General features: G+C 32.1%; 1 long non-coding RNA gene across 2 annotated transcripts; it reads right to left on the reverse strand.

Moving 5' to 3' along the window:
- Window positions 1-18080: 18080 nt before the first annotated feature.
- On the reverse strand, window positions 18081-22198 carry LOC103496619 (uncharacterized). 2 transcript variants are annotated; one of them, XR_539175.3, is made up of 4 exons: window positions 19963-22198; window positions 19607-19753; window positions 18693-18958; window positions 18081-18592 (listed from the first exon to the last, which is right to left on the reverse strand). It is a non-coding gene; the product is annotated as an uncharacterized LOC103496619 (long non-coding RNA). The 2 variants fall into 2 exon arrangements; XR_539174.3 differs by having other exon boundaries at window positions 18119-18592; window positions 19584-19753.
- Between the last annotated feature and the right edge of the window lie 673 nt (window positions 22199-22871).

Consider the following 22871-nt stretch of genomic DNA (forward strand, 5'->3'; position numbering starts at 1 on the left):
GAGAGGGAAGAGTTTTGACAAAATGAAATTTAGAGAGAATTTTAGTAAAAATTAGAGTTGGATTGATTAATTTTGAAAGAGAAGTGGTTAGTAGAAAAAATAAAACATAAAAGAATATGTAGGAAATATTAAGATAATTTGTAACAAGAATCAAAACAAGTTATTTTTTAGATGCAAATTTAATTCACAAACAAAAAGTAGAATGAAAGGGGAGAAACTTTCAAAGAAATTGAATACTCATTGCCCTCTTACCTCTTAGAAGATGACTCTTCCATTGGATCAAAAAAAATTGTTGGAGTTTATTCTTACGACGCAAAATTTATGTCAAGAAAAATTAAATAACGACGCAAAAATTGTGTCATTAAAAATTCTTCATTTGTTATTTTTAACGACATATTTTACTTCTACCCCATCCTTTTTTTTATTTTTAACGACATAATATTTTGATTACTAGTGTCGTTAAAACCTAAATTTGTACTAGTGGATTTACAAAAATGTACTTTGAAACCTTCTTCAAATAAGCTAAACACGTCTAGCATTCAAACCGTACTTAGTTTTTCTTGGAATATCGAGAAGCGTACCTAAAATATTCATGCAAACGTTTTTCTCGATATGCATCACATCTAAACAATGTCTAACATGAAGATGCTTTCAATAGAGGGGCTTGAAAAAAAGCAAACCTCCTATTCCAATAACTGTTGGTGCTTCCTTTAGAGTGTTTTCTTTACTTGTTTATTTTTCCTCTTTGAAAGTCAAGATCTTTAGTTTTTTCAATACAACCTCTCCAAAAAAAGGTGCGGGAATACTTACAAGTTCTCGCTGACCATTAAACGATTTCTTTTGACGACGAAAAGGATTATTATGTGGTAGAAATTTCTGATGCCCAAGTTATGCCATTTTTTTTTCCATATTTCAATTGTATTGAAGATGTGTTATCTTCACAAATTGGACATGCCTTATACCCATTCACGCTACATCCACTAAGGTTTCCATATGCTGAAAAAAATCATTAATCGTCCATAACAGAATTGTTCTTAGGTTGAATAGTTCCTCATTATAGGCATTGTAACATTACACACCACTTTCCCACAAAAGTTTTAAATCATCAATCAATGGTTCTAAGTATATCCCAATGTCATCTCCTGGTTGCTTTGGACCCGAAATCAAAATTGATAACATCATGAACTTTCGTTTCATACACAACCATGGGGGAAGATTATAAATCACCATCACGATTGGCCAACAACTAAACTTAGAGCTCATACCACTATACGGATTTATTTCTTCTGCTGACACTACATGAAGATTCCTAGGTTTAGAATGAAAATTTGGCCCCATGGTGTCGACTAACTTCCAAGCTGGAAAATCAGTAGGGTGTCGTAATTTATTGTCAATTTCTCTTTCATAGCATGCCTAGTTAAGTTTTTAGCACATTCAATACTTCTAAACATCCATTGAAATCGTGGAATATGTGAAAAGTACCACATTATTTTAGCAGAAATTTTCTTTTTCTTATTTGCATCTTTACCATATTTCCACCTAGACTCATCGCATTCAGAGCACACAATTGTGTTGGCATATTCCTTTCGATACAAGCAAAAATCATTAGGGCATGCATGAATCTTTTCATACTCCATTCCTAGTGCACCTATTCTTTGCTTCATACATTGATGTAGGGAAGTAATTAGGAGAAGGTAAGATGTCTTTTAACGCTTTTAGTAGTTATGAGAAACTAATGTTACTCCATCCATGTCTAACTTTTAAGTTATACAACTTCACTAATGTAGACAATTTGGTAAATTTTTAGCATCCTTCGTATAATGGCTTTTCAACATCATTGAGCAATTTCTCGAAACCACTTGGATCCTTTGAATATTGCTCATGAGCAATTTCAATCATTTCTTTTATATCTCCAACATCATTCTCTTCATACATACGCTTAGAGGATTCTCCATGGAATGATAAATTAGGAAGTTCTTCACCATGCCAAAATCAAATCTTCTAACTTTCATCAATGCCATTAAAATATAAATGATCCTTTGAATATCATTGGCTTTATGTTTTGACAATCTACTCTTTGACATCCACGATTTATCCATACTTATAATATGTCAATCTTGGATCTACAAAAAAAATTTACAATATCCAAAATTAGGTAACTCATGCAACTTACTATCCTATCAACAAACAAAACCCTATTCTAGTAGTAAGATCATTTACATCAAAATCAAAGCTCAAATTAACAAGCAATTTACTCTTCGTCAAGGCTAATAGTAGTCTCAAATCAATGATTCTAACATAAAACATAAACGAACTTAACTACAAACTTTACAATCTCAAACCAAAAGACAAAATTAACTTATAAAAAGTCTTATTCACCATACCCAACACGTGGTTTGATTTAAAAACACTTTAAAACTTCAATCGAGCAACACATCCAAAATCTTACTTAAAATGGTCCCAAACTTAATTGGCAATATGGTTTCAACTTTTAAACATCTCTAAAACTCAAATCTAGAGCTCTACATACAAATTTCACATACATTAATCAAACATCACATTGAAATTTATGCAAATTAGTCTATCCTATCAACAAACAAATTTCAGTCAAACGTAGATCAGTAACAAAAATCCATCAACATTTCAGTCAAACATCACATTCAAATGTAGATTGGTAGCATCTCTACCATAGTAGTTCAAAACAAACGTCACACAGAAGTCAAACAAACAATAAATTAAAAAAAAAAGTAAATTACCTAAGGCCTAAGTCAAGCTATTAGGTATTTAATACGAAAACTAAATCAGTCCATCGATGTAACAAACTCTAAGTTCATAGAGGAGAAGAGACATACCAGCGAATAAAACAAACTACAGCGAAGGTGAAGATCCGAGCTTAGGTTGAAAACAAGAGTTGGGGAGAGAATGGTGTTAAGAGGAATTTCAGAGTGCCTTGCATCGTCGTGCATCTTTGTTTTTTAGCGTCTGTGTGGCCAACGTCCAGAATGGTTGTGCGTTTAGGTGGCTGTGTGTTTAGGTGGTTGTGGATCTGTCGTAGAGAACTGCTGGCGAACTATAGAGAGTAATGGGGTTAGGTATCATGAGGAATGTCGGCATCTGTGATGATGAGAACATACTGCGGCGGCCAATGTAGATAGATCAGTGTGAAGAGGCGTGAGCAGTCGGCAGAAGTGGAGATTATGGAAGCGTGTGGTGACAGTTTTTGGAAGAGAAATGGGGAGATGAAAGGGTTGAAGGGAAAGTTTTAATAAAATAATTTATTTTAATAAAATAATTTTTAATAAGTTTAATTTAATAAGCTTATTTTATTAATTTTATTTTAATAAATTTATTTTAATAAGTTTATTTAATAAAATGAGGGAAATAAAAAGTATTTTTATACTTTTTATTTTTATATTTTTATATTTTTAATACTTGACATTTCCAAAGCAATTTTAAATAAAAATGTTAACTATACTTGACGTTATTTCCACGTCAAGTAAATGTTAACTATACTTGACGCAAAAACAACATCAAATAAAATCCACACTATACTTGATGCTAAACAACCGTCAAGTAAAATTTATACTATACTTGAGCGAAACAAAAGGTCAAGTAAAAGCTTACGTAAAATAATTCAAAAATTTTGTTTTCTTCAAACTATACTTGATGAGTTTTTCGCGTCAAGTAAATGTTTGCAATACTTGACACGAATAAAACATCAAGTAAACTCTCCCTTATACTTGACGCGAAAACAACGTCAAGTAAAAAATAACGTAAAATAGTTCAAAAAATTTCATAAAAACTCTGCTTTTTTTAGACTATACTTGACGTTTTCCTTTAAAATGGTTAATAATTGACATTTTTTTAATAAAAATATCAAGTATGTAAAAGTAGCTAGTGTTAGATAAAGTAGATTTTGTAGTAGTGTATGGGAATGCTTAACGTCGGAGCATAGAGCAGAGTCTAGAAAAGCATATGGAAGCATAGGCAACCTCCTATACACAATCGTTAATACATCGATATTGCGAGCTTTGTCACGTTTCTAATACCCTACGTTGAAGTGTTTCACGTTCAACATGTTTGACTTAACTCTTACTATAGAAGAATATATCAAGTGCTTATTAGCCTACCAGTTGACAGACGAAATATGCCTTATATTTATAACCGAAGTTGACTCTACAATGGTCACTATCAAAGTTTATGGGTGACATTCAATCTGCGATAAAGAAATAAATGAAGACAAAAGAAGGTAGAAATTGTATTCCCATCAATTATCTCGTCAATCTTATGTGTGGTTGTTTATCAGGGAAGAAGGGTTTGTCTCTCGTTACGTTATGTATCTAAAGAACAATTATTTTTCTTAATTAAAGGGTATGTAGAAGAAGAGGTGGTTAAGATTTTTGATGGAATAGAATGAGGAGTAAACCTTGTTATCCCAATTATGGCAGACTTTCAGATCACTAAATCATTGTCGAATCCAAGGCAAAGGAAAATTTTTCACTTCTGCGCCTATGCTTTTTATTTGGATTTCCAGTCATCTAAGGTGTCCTAATAATTTTAAATATTCTTAGATAAAATTCAGTAGTCTGTGGAATAATACAAGAAACACTATCAGAGAATTCAATAGTGCACATTGGGATCCAAGTTGTCCTAAATTTGAAATTTTGATGCATTTTTTCAGCCATTTAACGACAGTGAAAGTAGTTTAGAGAGCTTCTTGGGTGCTCACAAGTCCTTTGACATATAGTTGTGGAAAATTGACTTTTATCCCACTGTTAGGCCTATGAGAGGAATTGCTTATTCTCTTCTTTTGGTACTACGTCAATCATGGTCAAAACAATTCGCGCCAATTATATGTGGGCTAGAGGTTTGGAAATTCTCATATGAGTCAGACGTGGCAAATAAAAAAAAATTCATGAAGCAATTGAGGCATGGAAATTCGTAGAGAAAATGAAGAGTTTGCGACCTTGTGAGAGTACTACAAAACAAATATTTGAAGAGCATCCATGTAAGAAGTTTTAGTTCCAAGCATAGTATTGAAGAAAAATCATGACGATAGAGAAAGGGATTTGAAGCGGTTAAGAGAAATGAATTGTGTTTTGGCAATAGAGAAAGAAAAGTTGAGTGAAGAAGTCAAGAGATAGTTCAACAAGTTGTTAGTGCTCAAAGAGATTTGGATAAGGCAAAACGAAGTCAATCAGAGCTGGAGAAGAATAACAATTCTTTAAACACTGAAGCAATCCAAGTGAGAAAAAAGAATAAGAGATTATTAAGGAACATTTCCAACTTGCATGAAGAGAACATAAGCTAAAAAGGTATGCATTACAGATTTGATACAGGAAATAAAAGGATTGAATGGGATTGCTATAGAATTCCAAAATGCACTACATGAACAAGTCACAACATCTTAAAAGATCGCTGTAGAGGTTGAGGTTCTACAACAATCAGTTAAAGAATACAAGTCTCAGCTTATGGAAGCGAAAAACAAAAATAAATTTCTTCAAGAAGCCGTCAACAGTTTTGAAGGCTAGTTGTTGATATGTCACAAGGCAAGGGAAGGCGCAATAGATGACTATGCTCAATTAAAAGAAAAATATCATGAAATGTCCATAGATTTCATGATATGGAGGAACAAGTACGACATAATGAGACGCAAGTATGATGGTGCTAGAGGTCACACGGAACAAGGAGTTCAGAAATTAAGACAAATGATGAGGATGACAAATTAATTTTTAGTGTAGGCTACGATTCTTCGACAAGGCATTATACCAACACACGACACAAACAGAGAATTGTCTCATTTTCTTGGAATCATAGGGCCTTGGACATTTTGGATTCTACCATTAGGTGTTAGAGTGATGTATTTTGCATTGTACTTTTTTTCATTTTAAAAGTAAACTAAGTCTGGTCCCTGACATTTTACATTCATGTAATCCTATTTGAAATAAAATTATTCTACTTCTCCTTCTTTCTCCACTCTTGTTGGTTGAATCATTATTCTCTTTTTAAAAAGATAAAAGGCAAAGACTTGCAAAAGTAGCCTAAGGTTCACCTCCTCAGCATCCATATTGGACAAGAAGAAAGGCTAGAATAATGGATGAGTAAACCAATGATCAGGTTCAAGTAGTCCGTCAGAACGTTGAAGGATTAAAAGATCACTGATCCTGCTTTAGAGGCAAGAAGGATGATGACCCCAAAGAAAAAAGAAGGAGAAGTACACGAGTTGAGCTCGACTCAAAGAGTAGCGACACATGTATCCTCACCAACTATGGGAAAAACAAGTCACTCTCCTAGTTATCAGAATGGAGGTCAAAGCCCATTCAGTTAGTTAACTCAAAGAAATACAAGAAACACAAGAAACAACTAAAATAATGAAATATGGATGCTGAGGAGGTGAACCTTGAGCTACTTTGCAAGTTTAGAACCTTGAGCTCCTTCTATTCCTTCAACGTCCTGACAGACTACTTGAACCTGATCATTGGTTTACTCATCCATTATTCTAGTTTTTCTTCTTGTCCAATATGGATGCTGAGGAGGTGAACCTTAAGCTACTTTTGCAAGTTTTTGTCTTTTATCTTTTTAAAAAGAGAATAATGATTCAATCAGCAAGAGTGGAGATAAGAAAGAAAGAGAAGTAGAATACTTTTATTTCAAATAGGATTACATGAATGTAAAAAGTCAAGGACCAAACTTAGTTTACTTTTAAAATGAAAAGTAAAATGCAAATACATGACTCTAACACCTAATGATAGCATCCAAAACGTCCAAGGTATTATCCTGTGATTCTTAGGAAATGAGACAATTTTATGTTAGTGTCGTATGGGTATAATGCCTTGTTGGAGAATCGTAGCTTACACTAAAAATTGATCTATCATCCTCGTCATTTGTCTTAATTTCTCAACTCCTTGTTCCATCTGACCTCTAGAACCATCATACTTGCGTCTCATTATGTCATACTCTTCCCTTCATGAAATCTATTGACATTTCATGATATTTTTCTTTTAATTAAGCATAGTCATCTATTGCACCCTCCCTTTCCTTGCAACATACAAGCAATTGGCTTTCGGAATTGTTGACGACTTCTTGAAGAAATTTGTTTTTGTTTTCTGCTTCCATAAGTTGGGACTTCTATTCTTTAACTAATTATTGTAAAACCTCGACCTCTATAATGATCTTTTGAGATGTTGTGGGTTGTTCATGTAGTGCATTTTAGAATTCTCTAGCAATCCCATTCAATCCTTTTATTTCCTGTTTCAAATCTATAATGCATAACTTTTTATTTTTTGTTTCAAATCTAATTAGCTTCGGCTCTCTTCATGCAAGTTGGCAATGTTCCTTGATAATTTTTTATTCTTTTTTCTCACTTGGATTGCTTCAGTGTTTAAAGAATTGTTATTCTTCTCCAGCTCTAATTGCCTTCTTTCGCCTCGTCCAAATCTCTTTGAGCACTAACAAATTGTTAAACCCATCTCTTGACTTCTTCTCTCAACTTTCAGTTCTTTGTTGCCAAAACACAATCCTTTTCTCTTAACCACTTCAAATCCTTTTCTCTATCGTCATGATTTTTCTTCTATACTATGCTTGGAACTAAAGCTTCTAACATAGTACTAACTTTAATCCCATCCCTAGATGCTCCCCAATTATCATACTTCCATCGTACTCTCACAAGCTAGCAAACTCTTCATTTTCTTTATGAATTTCCATGCCTCAATTGCTTCATGAATTCTTTTATTTGCCACATTTGACTCATATGAGAATTCTCAATCCTCTATCCCACATACAACTGGTACGAAGAGATAAGCAATGCCTCCCCCCTCCCCTATAGGCCTAATAGTGGGATAAAAGTCAATTTCCCACAGCGGTATATAAAGGAACTTGTGGGCACCCAAGGAGCTCTCTAAACTACTTACATTGTCGTTAAATGGCTGAAAAACTATATCCAAACTCCAAAATTTTGGAACACTTGGATCCTAGTTTGCACTATCGAATTCTCTAATAGTGTTTCTTGTATTATTCCACAAACTACTGAATTTTATCTGAGAATATCCAAATTTATTAGGATACCTTAGATGACTAGAAATCCAAATAAAAAGCATAGGCTTACAGGTGAAGAATTTTCCTTTGCCTTAGATTCGATAATGATTTAGCGATCTGAAAGTCTCTGTCATAATTAGGATAACAAGGTTTACTCTTCGTTTTATTCCAACAAAAATCTTAACCACCTCTTCTACTGCATACCCTTTAATTCTAGGAAAAATAACAGTTCCGTAGATACATAACGCAATGAGAGACAAACCCTTCTTCCCTGATAAACAACCACGTGCACAATTGACGAGATAATTGATGGGAATACAATTTCTACCTTTTTTCGTCTTCATTTGTTTCTTTATCTCAGATGCATGAACGTCACCTATAAATTTTGATAGCGACCGTTGTAAAGTTAACTTTTGATCATAAATATAAGCCTTATTTCTTTTGTCAATTGGTAAGTTAATAAGTACTTGATATTCTTCTATAGTAGGAGTTAAGTCCAAACACGTTGAACGTGAAATACTACAATGTAGGATCCTAGAATTGTGACAAAGCCCGCAATGTCAATGTATTAACGATTGTGTATAAAATGTCACCTATGCTTCGATATGCTTTTGTAAACTCTGCTCTATGCTCCGATGTTAAGCATTCCCATAAACCTTTTAACTCTTTCAGGTTATTATTAACGAATTCTAGCTAACAAGTCTTTGGAAGTGGAACTTTTAATTTCTTTGCCCAAAGCACCGTTGACTCTAGTTGAAATTGTTCCAACCACTGAAATATGTCCTCTCACGAGTCTTCACTAGGAATCAATTGGGCAACTACCTCAGACACGTAAGTATCTACCATCCTAGGGCCAGGTTTAAATAAGGATGAATCTAGAAGTAAATGTCAAATGAAAGAAAGAAAACAATCAAATAATGCAATGGTTCAAACAAACTTAGTGAAGTTAATGCTAGTATCCTATCTGACACATGCCTTCAAAATAGTGTATAGTCACTCTTGATCACACAACCAAATTGTATGAGAACTTTTCGTGTACCTGCACAGGAGCAACAACTTCTCGAAGGTCAAAACTACTACATTCTCGATCTAAACCTATAGGTACAACTCGGGTAGAGGACTTATGATAGTGTGCGAGATTAATATAATAAGGTAGGAAAATTAACATTCTTAAACATATGAATTAACATGATATGCGCATCACAAAGAGTGAAGTTGAGTTTAAGTCCTAAAGGATAAAAGGCCCCCAATTTGATCACAACACTCGCACGCGATTGCATGACCAAATTGAGTGAGAAATTTTTGTGTGCCTACACGAAAACATAAGGTCAACACTACTCCATCCTCGTTCTAATCCTATAGGGTAGAGCTCGGACAGGAGTCTTGTGATTGTGTGTGAAACAATAATAAACAAAACGCTAAAACAAAAAGAAAATAAAACAATGAAAGAAAAGAAAAATAAATATACAAAAATCAAGACAAAGAAAAGGCCAAACTCTCAAGGTGGAACCTCATGTTCCCTGCAAAGTCGCCAAGCTGTCGTCACGTACACGAGACGACGCAGAGCAGCCGACGTCCTTAAAAAGGGTTAATTTTAAAACAAAAAAGGGAGTCGTCACCAATCTTTTTTACGGTGTGATTGGACACTAAAATAAAGTAAATAATTTAAAATAAAATAAAAATGATATGCAAAAAGAACTATAGTTGAGTTTGAATGTCATTTATGTATGGGAAAGGTATTAGCACCCATTAACACCTGTTTAGAAAATGGTGGTCAAATTTAATTTCTTAAATTGAAATCATTATTTAAATAATATTCATTTAGAAAAAATAAAATTTTTGTTTTATAAATATGTCTTATTTCATTGCTCATCGCTCAAATATTTGAAGCAATGACCCCATAAAATAAGTAAAATACATTCCATCAATTAGACTATATTGAGAAAAAATTTCTCACCTTAAGAGAATGAAAAATTATTACAATTTCTCAAAATCTATGATAGGCTAGTCTTTAAATTAAGACATTGATTAATTTCATTTTTTCTTGGGATCGAATCTCAGACTTCCAAATATATTAATCTCTCACCTTAAGAATTAAGAAATAACATAGTCCTATAAATTTCTAGATTCCAACATAAGATTTTTTGTTAGCAGAATCGATGTGAGTTATTAAAAAAAAGTTGATTAAAAAACCATATGAAATATAGATTTAATTTTGAAATTTGAAAACACATAAAAAAAATATAATTTTAAAGAAAAAATTCTAAATGGTTTAAAAAATGAAATTTAATTAAGAAAGATTTCAAAACTATTTATGATTGAAGTTAAAATATTTTAAAACTTCGAGAAATTTTAAATAGATATCAAATAGAGAATGATGCATAATATAACAAATAAAATCAAATAAGCCATACAACAAATTAAGCAAATAACATAAGATTTTATTTTGGGGTATTTTCAAAAATATAAAAAAGCGGCAAAATATTTACAATCTATAGAGCAATTCAAAATTCCATTTGCCCACTGTGTAAAATACTAAAAATGTCCCTCCAACCACACAGTCAATAAGCGCGTGTAATATATTTGCGATTTATACGCGATCGTTTAGATATGGCTATAATTTATACGCGATCGTTCACATACGGTTCAATATATACGCGATCGTTTAAATATGGTTCAATATATACGCGATCGTTTAGATATGGTTCAATATATACGTGATCGTTTAGATATGGCTACAACGCGATCATTTGGATATGGCTACAATTTATCTTTTCAATTACATCGTTTAATTTTGTTACACGATCGATCAGATTTGGAGACCCAAATCTAAATGATTTTTTTTTTTAATTTGGTACACGATTTTTTTAATTATTTTGCTACACGATCGTTTAGATTTCTTTACACGATCGTTTACTTTTTTTTTTTACACGATCGTTTACATTTGGCTACTCCGATTCAAATGAATTTTTTTCAAGATTTTTTATACACACAATCGTTTACTTTTTTTAAACGATCATTTACATTTTGCTACTTCAATCTAAATGATTTTTTTTCAAAATTCTTTATACATAATCTTTTATTTTTTTTACACAATCGTTTACTTTTGTTTTTACACGATCGTTTACATTGGACTATCCAATCTAAATGATTTTTTTCAAGATTCTTTATACACAATCTTTTAGATTTTGCTATTTTTTTGTACACACAATCTTATACACATTAGATTTTGCTATTGTTTTTGTACACAGTCTTATACAAAGTCGTTTAGATTTGGTTACCCAAATGCAAACGCGTAAAAAAAAGAAAAGAAGAAAGAAGATGGAAAGAAATCGAAGAAAAAAAGAATAAGAAAAGTAGAAAGACGATGGAAAGATTAAACGACGTAAATAAATAATTGAAAAATAAAAAAGATGATGGAAAGAAATTGTAGAAAAGAAAAAGAGGAAAGAAGAAAGACGAAATCGGAGGGGAAGAACGAAGAAGACAAAATAAAGGAGGAAGACGAATCGCGGGGAAGAAAGAAAGATGGAAGGGTAAATCTGGAATATTTTAAAAATGACTAACTTTATGGGCTTTGTTACACGGACCGTAAATAGTTTGGTGTTTTGTTACATTTACAATAGTTTCCCTTTTATTTTTTTAAAAAGTAATGAAGATCAATCTCGGACTCCAAAGAACCGGTCGCCTCACCTCAAGAATTTAAAAATAACAGACTCTCATATATTTCTATATTTCTTCGTTTAAGTTTTTTTTAAAAGATAAAAGTGTAAAGAAAAAATGATGTAAAGAAAGAAGTCAAATTAATTAACTATAATACAAAACAATATTATAATAGATTGTGAAAATAAATATAAAATGTCAAAGAAAAGCATGCATACATATATTTAAGCGCATATAAAGCGTAAATAATATGTAAATTTAAGAATGTAGGAAGGAGTTATATGGGATAATAAAAAGTATTGCTTATCAAAATAAATTGCGGTAGAATTTTAATTTTAAAATACAAAGAAAAATAAAATAAAGGAAGAAACGAAATACAAAATAAAACAATTATGGTAGCAATGAAAACTATTGTAAATATAATGATATATTTTAAATGTAGATATCCATAACCTACATAGGTTACAATTTTCATATAACTCTCACATTCAATTCCATATTGTAACATTAATCTCATTGAATTCCATAATGTAACCTATACCATAATATGTCCTATAAATAAAGGAGTGTGGTACCTTTGTAAGACACACCACAATTGAGTTCAATTGTCTTCTCTTCTTCCTCTCTTCTCTATTCTTCTTTTGTGTTCTTATTTAGTTTTTTGTTCTTTATTTCATAACACGTTATCAGCACGACACTCTACAATTTTATTATTTGCAAAAGGTAGGTTATAATATTAGTTTTTTTTTTTTTTTTTTTGTATTTGTGAATATTGCATGAAACAATCCATGTATACATCATGCATAGTTTAAATGTTTGAGAATGTAATATTTTATACCTATTGCATGTTGTAATTTTACATATTACATTTACATTGTTATTGTTTGTTAAAAAATATTTTTAGTTCATGATAATATTATGATTTAGTTCATCTTTAATTTCTTTATGATTTATATGATCGTTTATGTTTGGTTCTTATATCAATTATTTTAAGATCTATGTATAGTTTGTGGGTTCTTTATAATTTGTGTTTATAATTTAGTTGTTTACTTTCTATTAGTATAAGTTTTGTAATTGTTTTTATGATCTAAATGCTTTTATCAATTTACTTAAGTATGTTGTAAAATTAACATTTTTGGTGTGTATTGTTGTTAATTTTTCATAATATGTATATGTAATTTTTATTTGTAATTTTAATTATTGTACATTAACATGCATGTTTTGAATTATTATATATGGGTTCTATTGATTTTTGTATCATGTACATAATATGATATTTATCTAAGGTGTCTTAGAATGCATGTTTGACATGTTTATTAAATTTCAAATATAAGTTAGTTTATTTGTTCTTTGTTATGGTTTGACCATGTCAAGTCTTACCAAATTAGAATTTCTAGCTTTTGATATCAATTGTGATAATTATTTATCATGGGTGCTTGATGTTGAAATTCATTTGGATGCCATGAATCTTACAGAAACGATTAAAGAAGGAAACACGACTTGAAGTCAAGAAAAGGCGAAAGTCGTGATTTTCCTTCGACATCATCTTCATGAGGGACTAAAAATTGAATATCTTACGATAAAAGATCCCTATGAACTATGACAAAGTTTAAAAGAAAGGTATGATCATAAAAAAAAGTGATTCTTCCTAAAGCTCAATATCATTGGATGCACTTGAGGTTGCAAGATTTTAAATCAGAAAGTGATTATAATTCCGCATTATTTAAAATTTGTTCAAAATTATTGTTATGCGGAGAAAAAGTTACTGATGAAGATATATTAGAGAAAACCTTTTCAACATTTCATGTCTCGAATATGCTCCTGCAGCAGCAATATCGAGAAAGAGATTTTAAAAAGTATTATGAACTCATATCATGTCTTCTTGTGGCTGAACAAAATAATGAGTTATTAATGAAAAACCATGAATCTCGACCAATTGGAGCAACACCATTCCCTGAAGCGAATGTTGTATTTTTAAATAATATTAATGGTCGAGGCCAAGGTCGTGGTTGTAATCATGGCCGAGGTCATGACCGTGGTAGAGGAAGAAGTAATTATACTTTACGTGATAATAATCATTTAGATTTCAAGAAAACCACAAATGATGATCATAGAAGGAAGACTCCACAAAATAAGAAAATTAAAAGTGGTGAAAATCAATGCTTCCGTTGTGGTATGAATGGTCATTGGACTCGTACTTGTCGTACATCTAAGCACTTAGTCGACCTCTATCAAGCCTCATTGAAGGGAAAAGGAAAGAATGTGGAAGTAAACTTTGCCTATCAATATGATATATTTGACCCTTCCAACATGACCCATTTGGATGTGGCGGACTTTTTTTAGTCTTCTGAATAGAAAAATGATGTTAATGAAACTTATTGAGTTTCAAAGATATACGTCAAAATGGTTATCATGTTGAAACTAACAATAAAAATAATATAGAATATCTTTATATTACATTTATTGTTTCACATAAGAAGCGTATATTGGAAACATTGTCTACCTTTTCTTTTAGATTATATTATACCCATATACGAGTAATTGAAACATATGCGACCATGAATCCGAAGTTCATGAATTTAAATATGTTTACTATTTGGCATGATCGATTGGGTCATCTTGGGTCAATAATGATGAGAAGAATTATTGAAAATTCTTACGGACATCCACTAAAGAACCAGAAGATTCTTCAATCCAATGAATTATCATGTATTGCTTGCTCTCAAGGAAAATTAATTATTAGGCCATCACCAGCCAAAGTGGGAGTTGAGTTACCTACATTTTTAGAACGAATTCATGGTGACATATGTGGACCAATCAATCCACCAAGTGAACCATTTAGATATTTCATGGTTTTAATTGACGCATCAAGTAGATGGTCTTATCATAAGTATTCCCCAACACAATTAGCTTATGACTAGGAACCAAATATTTCTCATTTGCGAATTTTTTGTTGTGTAGTATATGTTCCAATTTTCTCACCACAACATACTAAAATGGGGCCTCAAAGAAGGTTAAGAATATATATCGGATTTGAATCCCCATCAATTATTAGATATCGTGAACCCTTGACGGGAGATGTATTTACTGCACGATTCGCTGATTGTCATTTTAATGAAACAATTTTTCCAACATTAGGGGGAGAAATTAAGAAGTTGGAAAATGAAATTGCCTGGAATGTATCATTATTGTCTCATTTAGATCCTCGTACAAAGCAATGTGAATTAGAAGTTCAAAAGATAATTCATTTACAAAGTGTAGCAAACCAAATGTCAGATGCATTTACAGATACTAAGAAAGTGACCAAGTCATAAATTCCAGCTGCAAATGCTCCATCTAGAATTGAAATCCCAACTCAACAAGTTGATACAATTAATGAATCAACGTTGTGCCAAAAGCGTGGTAGACCGATGGGTTCAAAGGATAAAAATCCTCAAAAAAGAAAAGTGACCAATAGTCGAAATGACTTAATTGACAATAGAAACATTCAAGAAAAAATCATGGACACGACTAGTAGTAAAAATGTAGAAGAGACTCAAGTATATGAAGATAACAATGAGATCTCGATAAATTATACCATGACAGGAAAAAGGTGTAATAGAATTAATGTAGTTGTGGACAACATTTTTGCATATAATGTTGCACATAATATCATTCATGAAAATGAAGATTATGAACCTAAGTCTGTTGACGAATGTCGTAATAGAAAGGATTGGCCCAAGTGGAAAGAAGTCATCCAAGCAGAACTAAACTCACTCACGAAACATGAAGTTTTTGGACCTATAGTTTATACACCTAAAGGTGTAAAACCTGTGGGATTTAAATGGGTATTTGTGCGTAAACGAAATAAAAATAATGAGGTCACTAGATAAAAAGCACAACTTGTTGCACAAGAATTTTCTCAAAGACCAGGTATTGATTATGAGGAAACATATTCTCCTGTGGTGAATGCTATTACATTAAGATATTTAATTAGTCTGACTGTATGTGAAAATCTTGATATGCATCTTATGGATGTAGTTACAGCATACTTGTATGGATCTTTGGAAAATGAAATCTATATGAAAATCCCTAAAGAATTTAAGATACTTGAATCATATAATTCAAGCTCTAGAGAATTATGTTCAATCAAATTACAAAGATCATTATATAGATTGAAACAATCAGGACGAATGTTGTACAGTCGCTTAAGTGAATATTTATGAAAAGAAGGTTATCAAAATAATCCAATTTGTCCATGTGTTTTTATTAAGAAATCACAGTCAGGATTTGTGATTATAGCTGTATATGTTGATGATTTAAATATAATTGGAACTCTTGAAGAGCTTTCAAAGGCAATAGAATATCTCAAAAAGGAATTTTAAATGAAAGATCTTGGTAAGACAAAATTTTGCCTTGGCTTACAAGTCGAGCATTTAGCCGATGAAATTTTTATTCATCAACCGACATATACAGAAAAGATTTTAAAAAGATTCTACATGGACAAAGCACACCCATTGAACATTCCAATGGTGATTCGATCACTAGATGTAAAAAATGATATCTTTCGACCTCGAGAAGATAATGAAGAATTACTTGGTCTTGAAGTATTGTACCTAAGTGCAATAGGTGCACTAATGTATCTTGCTAATAACATAAGACCAAATATAACATTTTCAGTAAATTTGTTAGCAAGATATAATTCTTCTCCAACAAAAAGACATTGGAATGGAGTTAAGCATGTACTTCGTTATCTTCGAGGGACAGTTGATACTGGTTTGTTTTATTCAAATAAATCAAACTTTGATCTAGTTGGTTATGCGGATGCTGGATATTTATCTGATCCACACAAAGCAAGATCTCAAACAGGTTATCTGTTTACATGTGGAGGAACTGTTATATCTTGGCGGTCTGTAAAGCAAACCATGACGGTCACTTCATCGAATCATGCAGAATTTTTTGCAATTCATGAAGCTAGTAGAGAATGTGTATGATTGAGGTTAATGACTCATCATATTCGAAAAACATGTGATTTATCTTTCAGTAAAAATTTACCAACAATATTATTTGAAGATAATACCGCATGTATAGCACAAATCAAAGGAAGGTATATAAAAGTAGATAGAACAAAACATATCTCACCAAAACTCTTCTATACGCATGACCTTGAAGAAAATTGTGACATCAGTGTTCAACAAATTTCTTCAAAAGACAACTTGGCGGACTTATTCACAAAAGCATTACCCACATCAACATTTGAAAAGCTAGTGCACAACATTGGAATGCGACGACTCAGAGAACTTAAGTGATGTATCTATAAGGGGGAGTAGAAATATTGTCCTGAAGGATTAGGAGTACTACACTTTTTTCCTTGACTATGATTTTTCTCATTGAATTTCCCTAGCAAGGTTTTTAATGAGGCAGTTATTAATGTATAAAAATGATGTACTCTTCTTCCTTCACTAGGATTTTTTTCCATCGGGTTTTTTCTTAGTAAGATTTTAAGGAGACATTTATTTTTATATAATATGGATATTTAAGAGAGAGTATTGTAAATATAATGATATATTATAAATGTAGATATCCATAACCTACATAGATTACAATTTTCATATAACTCTCACATTCAATTCCATATTGTAACATTAAACTCATTGAATTCCATAATGTAACATATACCATAATATGTCCTATAAATAAAGAAGTATGGTACCTTTGTAAGACACACCACAATTGAGTTCAATTGTCTTCCCTTCTTCCTCTCTTCTCTATTCTTCTTTTGTGTTCTTATTTAGTTTTTGGTTCTTTATTTCATAACAAAAACAACATAAGAGTAGTAAAAAAAAATAATAAGGAAAGAAGAAGAAAAGAAAGTAAAGGAAAAGGAAAACAAATAGATAAATAGAAAAAAAAAAAAAAAAAAAAAAAAAAAAAAAAAAAAGGAGAAAGCACCCCTATAACAATGATAATAATAATGCTAATAGTTATGGTAATAATAATAACAATAATTACAATAAATTTTTCCTTATCACTCGTTCTTTCCGTTTATGTTTTAGAGAAGAAAATAAGGATCAACCATTAAAAATAAAGAATAATGATACATAAAAAAAAAAAAAAAAAAAAAAAAAAAAAAAAAAAGCAAACAGTAAGAGAAAATAATAAGATATTTCTTATACATTTTTTTCTCTCTCTACCTTTAAAAAAGAGAAAAAAAAAAAGATTAAGATTCCAAAGGAACTTACTTGTTGTATGAGCGCAGATCCTTACTAAATCTCTATCAAATATAACCTCCAACTAAACTTTCTTTCATCCTGTGATTAGGTTGGTGAGAAGAAAGAAAAAATGTACAAAGAAAAAAGTAATAAAAGAATAAATAAAAACTCACATTTTCTATATAAATATCATTTTTTCGGAGAGATTCTAGTAGAGATTCTCTCTAAAGAAAATTTTTTATATCCATTATATTACTATGAGTCAAGCATCTTAAACACTTCCTAAGATCACCCAAACTATTTATGTTCCGAACATATAAAACAATACCCATGACCTCCAAAGTTAGAAGAAATTATCTTCTTGAACTCTAAAAGTTAACTTCAGGACCTGAGTAATATGAATAATCTAATGTTAATGCTTAGACTCAATGGACATGTAAGAACTCGAAGAAAATTCACTTAAATCACTCCAACACTTAGCAAAGTAACCTTAACTTCAATGAAAAATCCTCTAACGGCCTTTAACTATCAAATCTTAGCATCCAAAAACCCTGGTTTGCTTAATAATGATACCAAAACTGATCAACGGGTTCTAGAGACCCATTCAATAAAGCTTAAAATCTTATCCAAGTTGTGCCAAAGCGCCCGATCATTTCTAGCTTCTGAGTGGCAAGCAGCAGCTCAAACTCTTTTAAAATTCAAATCTAGCATCAAAATGTAATGGGTATTGTTTAATCCAAGTCGAAATTCAATTGGTAGTTGAAAATCTTTAAAAAAAAAATCAACTAAAACAATGAAACTTACCATTAATCTCATATTTGAGGTATAATGGTTAGAAGAGAGCAAGGCTAACGGCAATGCAACTTCAAAACAGTGACGAACAGTGACTGGGTATTGGAGTAACTCAATTGGCGACCAAATCCTTGAGGAACTCGAACAGAACAACACAGATCGAGTCTAACAACTTCATATCTGCATGACCTTTGAAGGGTTCAACGTGGGGTGATCGTCATTCGGCGAGGCAAAAGGTGCATGGTGGCTGGGCGTGGCGCCCACAAGTCATGCCGTAGCTGGAATGAGACACAAAAACAATTATTAGTGACAGAAAATGAATTTAAACGACGAAGAAAAGTCAAGCTTCAACAATTCAGCCAAAGCGGCATGATAAGTCGAATATGTAACAAATTTAATGAGTCTCAATGATTTCATTAGTAAATTAAATCGCAGACAAGCTTGTTCAGTACCATTAACCTATTCAAATAAGATAATACACAAGTAGGGGTGTAATTAGGTCGAGTCGGGGTGAAATGGATCTGGTCGGGTCGGGTTTTTTTATTTCCTTACACTTCAAAACTAAACATCTCTATCTTTTTTTTTTACACTGCTCTCTCCGCTGCATCCTCCTCCCCTTTTACATATATTCTAGAACAATCCCCATCCTCCATATTATTATTGTTCTTCTTCAACACCGATGATCATTCTTCAAAAAAAGTACATTTTCTGTGGCTATATCATATCATGTAACTGTTGCTATTTACAGAAACTGATGAGTACAATAATTTACAAATGTTTATGTTGTTTGGATGGTAAAATGTGAAAAGAAAGTAAACGTATAATAATTTACCAATGAGACCCAATTTAAGCTTGGTGCACCTAGAATCATATACCAAAAAAGTTGACTAAGAAAAGTTGTACCTCCAAGAAGTAGTAAGTTATACCTCCTGACTAATAATATTAACTTCAAGTCAAATGCTTCAAAAGCTTCCATTTCCTATGATCCACTGCCAATTAAGAGCAACTCCACTAAAAATGCCTCCTAAAAGGAACATTACAAGCAAATTCCCCAATGCATTTTGCTCAGATGCCTTCAAAAGAACCAAATTATATATTAGATTCGCCATAAATGAATGATCTTGCTTCTTATGTGCATATGTTTTTATATAAAGTTAAGTATGTTTAGATATTTGCTGCAGGCCATCAATTGACCTTGTAGCCTTTAGGTGCTGCAGTAAGGACACAAACTGTAAGGCGGCCGTTGCTCAATCCTAAGAATGAAGTGAGAAGATCCCCATACCTCGCTATGAAGTAAAATGCAGGGACTAGTAGGAAACGGCTTAGAATCGCAATCAACAGGCCCTTCCTCGACTCCAACTTGAGGCAGTTGATGAGAGGTGCATATCAGCAGCAGAAAACAAATATATAGTTGATGAAAGAAGTATAGTTCCCGCGAACAAAAACATCAATTACAGAAAGCACATACTAGTAGTTCTTTTCATTTTTCTCAAGCTTGGCTTCTTATTTAAACCATAAACTCAAACATCGTTAAGCCAGAACACAGATGTGCATTTGAAGCAATAGCAACAAAAAAGTTATTCAAATACGTTAAATTTTCTTTTACCTACGATTGAATCTATTATCTACGTTACATCTTGTTTATATAACTCAAAGTGCTTCCATCACTATGCTTCAAGACTCTTAAAAAACAAGATTCAATATTTAACAGGTTAACAATTTAAAACAAAAAAAAATGTAAATAAAGATTTGAGAGTAGGGATTTAAACCATAGAGTCATTATTCTACAATTTTCTTGAGTGAAGGACGTAGGCATCAAGGACGTAGGGATTTAAATAATGTGAGTATAGTCCTACGGTAGGAAATTTTGGCTTATTCCTATTATAGAATTTGATAATGCCACAGCTCCAACGCTTGGACACCTCTAAACATACACATGTCTCATTGACAATAAAATTAAGGGGGTTAATGGCTTAAAAAAAACAAGGAACAAACAGTGTCACTCCCCAGCCTCAACTATTAACCTCTATAAATAGCAGCCAAAGCTCAACTACTTTTCCCATCATCACGGACCCTTCCTCTTTTTTCTGTAAAGTGGGAGTTGGTTTTTATGTGAAGAGAGAATGAAGTTGGCGGTAGAATCAAGCAAAAATATGTTTGTTGATTGTTCACATTACATGAACAAATACATTAAAAGAAAACTAGTGAACAAATACATTATAACTTACACATCTATACCATACATAAATTACACATCAATACCATCATCTGAGCATTTCTGGGCATTTTTGATCATCTGGACATAACTTACACATCAATACCATCATCTGGGCACTTTTTTGGCAGTATCAACACCATATCCTAAATTAAACACTATTTCTACTTGAAATCAAAACTCATCAACCAAATTAAACCAAAATTCCTTTATTGGGGGGAAGTGTTCTAAACAACAAAAACACAGACAACAAAGCAAAGAGATGAGAAAATAGTGAAAATGCTACTGATACGACGGAATGGCGAAGTGCGAAAACGAAATGACGAACAGTCAGGGGCCTAAATTAAACACTATTTCTGCTTTCAAGAAATCAAAACCCATCAACCAAATTAAACCAAAATACCTTTACTCGAGGAAAGTGTTCTAAACAACAAAAACACACAACAAAGCAAAGAGATGAGAAAATAGTGAAAATGCTACTTACCAGTGACAACGTAATGGCGAAGTGTGAAAACGAAATGACAAACAGGGGTACGAGGCAAAGACGAAATGACGAACAGAGAATTGAAGAGGTGAAAAATAAATGATGCAGACAAAGAAATGAATAAATGAAGAACAGAGACGAAATGATTGATGAAGACGAAATGAAGGATCAAGGAACAAATGAAAGTTAATGGAATTATCCTAACACAAGAATCAAACGTTTTAGGAAAAAATAAAATAAAATAAAAAGGAAACCGTGATTTAGTTTCTACAATTACATATACGAGCAAGAAATGTGCACAAGGAGAGATATAAGGCCTAACCTGACATCAATGCCCACAATTTAGACCATAAATTATTCAAAACTATGAGAGAAAGAAAACTTCCAACCCCCACCCCCAACCTTAAGCCTGAGAGTAAGATATACAAACAATTCTTTTGTATTCCCTTCATTTCTAGGCTTAACAGAGGATATTATAGAAAAATTGAAGCATAAACAACGAAAGACTAACCCTAATTAGTTCGAATACAAGCTTGTGTCGGATTCGGGAGGATTTTCGATTAAACTTGACCACATTCAAATTTCAGCTAAACGAAGAAAATAAACTGAACAAAAAAAATTGATGCCTACGGCGAGCAAGAGAGGGAGAGGTTGAGGAAGACAAGAGTGTTGACCTCAGTCGAAGAGCAGAAGAATGCAGTACTCGTGTGTGACGGCGGGGTTTGAAGCGGAAAGGAAATGAAGAAATAAAAAGAACTACGGCGACGGAGCGTGCCGGTGGGCGAATGCGACGGAGAGGGTGGAGGGAAATAAATTTTGATAAATTTATTTTATGGAAGGCGGGAAATAAGAAGTATTTTTATACTTTTTATACTTACTATTTTAACTATATTTGATGTTTTTTCTGCACGCGAAAAAACTCCTCGAGTCTTTGAGTAAAATATTCACTATACTTCACGCAAAAAAAAACATAAAGTAAGATCTTCACTGTACTCGATACTAAAAAAAACGTCAAGTAAAAGATAAAGTAAAATAGTTTAAAAAATTTCGTGAAATTTTTGCTTTTTTAAAATTATACTTGAAGTTTTTTACGCGTCAAGTAAATGTTATACTTGACGCGAAACAAACTTTAAGTAAAAACTAACGTAAAATAGTTCAAAAATTTCGTGAAAATTTCGTTTTTTTTAAACTATACTTGACTTTTTTTTTCCTTTAAAATGGTCGATAGTTGATGTTATTTTAAGAAAAACTTCAAGCATGTAAAAGTTGTTAGTGTCAAGTAAAGCAAATTTTGTAACAGTGAGTACTGATATTCCCAAAAGAACTAAAGTCATCTAAAGCTAATGTTAAACGAACATTTTGAGAATCTGAAGTGAAGTGAGTAAATTCACGATCAAAATACTTCCACACTCTCTACATCAGTTGGATGTCGTAACACGTCCTCTGTTTCGACTCTCTTATTGTAACACCCCATAAATTTAAGAAACTTATT

This window comes from Cucumis melo, chromosome 3 (assembly GCF_025177605.1).
Source record: "Cucumis melo cultivar AY chromosome 3, USDA_Cmelo_AY_1.0, whole genome shotgun sequence".
Lineage (NCBI taxonomy): Eukaryota > Viridiplantae > Streptophyta > Magnoliopsida > Cucurbitales > Cucurbitaceae > Cucumis > Cucumis melo.